Source organism: Schistocerca nitens, chromosome 7, assembly GCF_023898315.1.
Source record: "Schistocerca nitens isolate TAMUIC-IGC-003100 chromosome 7, iqSchNite1.1, whole genome shotgun sequence".
Classification (NCBI taxonomy): domain Eukaryota; kingdom Metazoa; phylum Arthropoda; class Insecta; order Orthoptera; family Acrididae; genus Schistocerca; species Schistocerca nitens.
In genome coordinates, this window is record NC_064620.1 from 263155046 (window position 1) to 263160035 (window position 4990).

Here is a 4990-nt window from a genome sequence, read left to right on the forward strand (position 1 = left end):
GTTAGCGTCTTTCTAGGTCAGTTTCATTGAATATTGAGAACGCATTGCTTTCAGTCAATTTGTTGTTAACTTCATGAGACACAGAGAAAATAAACGCCTGTTACACACAGAATTGACTTAGTTCAAGATCCTTTAACTCTACCTACAGCTTTTCCGGGTTAGGCGGCCCATTAAAAATAAATGTAACCTGCTGTTACCCAGTTGGCTAACTTCACAATGTCACTGCTGCAATGTGCACAGGGGCCAAGTGCAAACCAAGGAGCAGTGCACTCGGTCGTCTTGTATGAGTACAATTTCGTTTTGGTTCTTATTCTGTGAGACTAACTAGTATTGGGCCCACTGGTCTTGAATTGCTGCGATTTGGTTAATTAAACTGTGGAGAGAGGAGTCCACTTCATCTGCCTGCGCGGCCCCTCCCGCCAGACGTTCGAGTCCTCCCTCGGGCACGGGTGTGAGTGTTGTTCTTAGCGTAGGTTAGTTTAAGTAGTGTGTAAGTCTAGGGATCGATGACCTCAGCAGTTAGGTCCTTAGGAATTTACACACAGTTGGACAGTTGGGAACCAATATTTCTGTAAGACTATTGCGTATGAAACGGTGTAGTTTACGTCCATGTTCATAATATTCCAGAAAAGCACAATATTCATCATAAGTGTGTCCATTGAACTTCACGGTGGAATAATTGGATAAAATGTGGTCGATTTTGAAGCAACAGTAATTGAGAAAATTTTTTTCTGATTTTCAGTAGCTGTCTCCGCCACCCTATTTAGGAACTACTACTTCTCACTGCTGGATTAGGCAAGGTATACACAGTCAGACGTCTTAACTACTGAGGAAAATGGTGATGATAGCTGCCGAATGCTCGATTTTTTTATTTCACTTGGTTGCTTTCAAAGCCCTCAGTACTATGGTTGTATTTCTGTATATGACAGGTGCCCGAGGATGCACTGCTACCAGTCATGGTCTGGATCTTCGGTGATCACTTCACTGGTGGCAGCAACTCTAATGAGGACCGGGGGCCCGACTTCTAGCTCGGCCAAGGGGTCGTTGTTCTCTTCCTCAACTACTGACACGAAGTCATGGGTAAGTCCCGCTCTGAACACCAGCTGTGTCGCCAAATAAATACTACCAGAGCGTGCTGAAAAGTAATGCCTCCTTAACTGTTTTGGGAGAATTCTTAAAGCTTTGTGAGGAAAAGAAACGTTACTAGCATTCTACAAGTTTATTATTCACATCTACTTATTTGTAGCCGTCTCCCGCCAGAAGGATCCGAAATTTAGCGTGTAACCTTCAGCATGACGATGACAGACCACAGTCGAGCGCTGCGACATCTGACGCCTTCTGTTCACTCTCATCGATCACCTTCCATGCAGTCCTGATGTGGCCCCATCCAACACCAGCTAATGGTGGGTATATGTTAGAAGCTTCAATGGCATCTCACCTAATATTAAGAGTGCTCAACTTGTTTTGCCACGCAGGTTATTTACTTCTGTCGTACGATTCGTTAAATCTAACGTCAGGATATTATGTTCAAACAGTTTCATTTTTGTATCGTATGTTTTCCTCATTTCCGCCTAATGATACAACGGTTAAAGAGAACATCTCCTCGGCAAATTGTGTAAATTCGTGACTAATTCGTTTATCAGTATGAGGATATTTGGTAGCAGTGTTAATCAACTTGACGAAGGCTTCGTATATTGTAACCTCCCCGCAGAATTTTGAAAAGACAATAATTAAATGTAAATCGGCATCGTGCTAAACGTAACCTCCCAGCTAATTTTTACAAGACAATACAAACGTTAATGTGAATAGGCCCAAGTGTAACCTCCCCGCAAATGTTATAAATGACAATAATTTCCCCGCAAATAATGTCAAAACAATAACCTCCCCGCAAAGTAATGTAAAAAGACTATATTTGAATGTTAATCGAAACAGAGCTAAATGTTGTTGAGCTCCCACAAAACATCGTTAAATTGAAATAAAAGCAACTATACCTTCGCTACAAAAATATTGAAAAATAATGGCCCAATGTACACTCGACACAAAAAAATTAAGAAATGAAGATTAATCATTAAACCCACAATAATACGGCAGCAGCGCTGACCTTAGGCCCTGTGCAATAATTAATCTGATAAATTGATTCTGGGAGGAAAAGCATAGGAAATATTGTTTCAATTGGAATGATTCTTTTCTTAAAAACGATTGCTTTGAAAACAAAATTATTATTGGGGCATTTCTTGAACAAATTAATTACAATTAACATACATTACATTATCAGATGTGCGCAATGCTGCTTCATTACCTTATTTAACAATATACCTCGTCCCGAACCTTGACCAGAGATGTAAAGGGCGCACGCCGCCGACCCATGCCGACGACCGCTCAGTACTACCGTCCACTCGCTACTACAGTCGGCTGACTACTGCCGACTCAGTGCAGCTCGCAACTTCCTACTCGCTCTGCCGACTCCACACACACTACTGAACTCTCGCGCGGTCAAGAGCAGACTAGCAACGATAAACAACTCTCTGGTCAGAGATTCTGTCATGCCTCGCCATCGCTGGTACTGAATACAAACGCGTTTCAATATTTGTGTTCCATTTCTTAGGTACTCCTCGTAGCCTACGACCATCTTATCTAACGTAGAGTGACGAGCGAGACAGCACACAGGACTTGTTTTGGACAGGATGTCGCTTCAAACCCCTATCTAGCAGTCATGCTTGCCCTTGTTCACCTGAGAAAAACGGGTGGCTAATTTGGAAACGCCTTTGACGATTTCCTTCTCCGTCCTTAACCAAACTGAGCTGTTGAGTCTCTTATGACTGATTTGAGATCCTGCCCGCTCGTCTGTTATAGGGTGCCTAGGAAACTGCTTTCTCGGATCGCAAGCAATTTGTGATATGCAAGAAATCAGTGTCCTTCGTTATATACACTAACGGCCTTGCCGCAGTGGTAGCACCGGTGCCCGTCAGATCACCGAAGTTAAGCGCTGTCGGGCTAGGCTAGCACTTGGATGGGTAACCATCCGGTCTGCCGAGCGCTGTTGGCAAGAGGGGTGCACTCAGCCCTTATGAGGCAAACTGAGGAGCTACTTGATTGGCATGTAGCGGCCCCGGTCTCGTACTCTCGATATACGGCCGGGCGAGCGGTATGCTGACCACATCATGGCTCTCCATATCAGCATCCGGTGACGCCTGTGGGATGAGGATGACACTGTGACCGGTCGGTACCGTTGGGCCTTTCAAGGCCTGTACGGATGGAGTTTTTTTCGTTATATACAATGTCCATGCAGGTAATCACTCTAGTTCATAAGTCACTGCCATCGTGAATATCACTGCTCTTCTAATGCGGCTCTTTTAATGTGACTCTTCTAGTCCTCTCTTCCATCGCGCCCGAGGCAAGGCGGCGCGGCGCTTTTATCCTCTTCGTGTAAAGTCCGTTCCTGTAGTGGCGATGTCCTAGTCAGCGTGCTATTGGCTGACGTTATCTCACAGTAATCTCTGCTTTATCGATCTTGATCTACGTGCCGGAACAACTGACTCTTATAAGTGAATGTAGGAGGACAGAAGATAGCTTAGACAAAATTTGCAATTGATGTGATGAACTGCAACTAGCTCTAAATGTAGAAAAATGTAATTAAACGCAGACGAGTAGGAAAAAGAAACCCAGCATTAGTAGTGTTCTGTCTGACACAGTCAAAGTGTTGAAATATCCAAACATTAAGTTGCAAAGTAGTATGAAATGGAATGAGCATGTATGGACAGTAATAATGAAGGCGGATAGTCGACTTCGGTTTATTGGCAGAATTTTAGGAAGATATGGTTCTTCTATAAAGGAGACCACATGAAGGACACTCGTGCAACTCATTGTTGAGTACTTTTCTGGTGGCTGTGTTCCGCACCAGCTCGGATTATTGGAAGACATCGAAGCAAGTATTACGGAGATGGTTCGGGAACTCAAATGGAAAACGCTGGAGGGAAGGTGGTGCTCGTTTCGAGGAGCACTGTTTATAAAATTAGAGAACCTGCATTTGAGGTTGACTGCAGAATGATTCTACTGCCATCAACATACCTTTCGCTTAATAACCATCAAGATGAAATTAGACAGTTAGGGGTCGTAAGGGGGCATATAGATAGTCGTTTTTCTGTCGCTCTGTTTGCAATTGGACACGAAAGGAAATGACTCGTAGTGGTACACGGTATCGTCCACAACACACCATACAGTGGCTTACCTAGTATGTATGTAGATGTAGACGTAGATGCAGATGTAGAAGTCGTCGACGAGACGTTAAATACTAATATTCGTCACTTCCTATGCAATCTTGCTTTCCTCTTCTTTGTCTTACCTAATTTCAACATTAAGAAATATACTATTTTCCCTTCCGCTGTTCCTCATGGGTTCCACGTTGGTTACATTTATCTTGCATTCGACCACACAGATTTAGTGTTTCCGTGAAATCCCTGAATCTTTCATGGTAAATGCCGGCATAGTTTCTATGAAATGGCACGACCGATTTCCTTTCTCACCCTTAAAAAATGCTATCCGACCGCCTGCTCCATATTTAAAGACATAGTTACCGAAGGCACCTTAAACCATCGTCTCCCTTACATACTTCCTTCCTTCCTTACGTTTATCTTAACCGATGTTTGGTGCTGTGACGCCCATTCCACGTAACCCATCCTCCAACTTGCTTTGCATTTTCCGCAAGCACTCACGTGTCAGCTATCTGCGATACTTTATATTTGTGTCATTCCTTACATTCCTTACATGTTTATAGTTTTCTACTTTCTTCTCTGTAGAAAGTTTATTTTGTAGCTTTGATCAGGTTCTGACTTCACATGAGGTGTTATGTGTTCTGCGCAGGACTGCTGAGTCTGAGTGACCCCATCGCCATGGGCAACAACGTGTTGAAGGACCAGGCAGCTGGTCTGCAGTGGGTGCAGGACAACATCCACGCATTTGGTGGCGTCCCGGACGAGGTGACGCAGTTCGG

General features: G+C 43.8%; 1 pseudogene; it reads left to right on the forward strand.

Moving 5' to 3' along the window:
• Positions 1-2928: 2928 nt before the first annotated feature.
• LOC126196045 (5S ribosomal RNA) lies at positions 2929-3046 on the forward strand (annotated as a pseudogene).
• The last annotated feature ends 1944 nt before the right edge of the window (positions 3047-4990 follow it).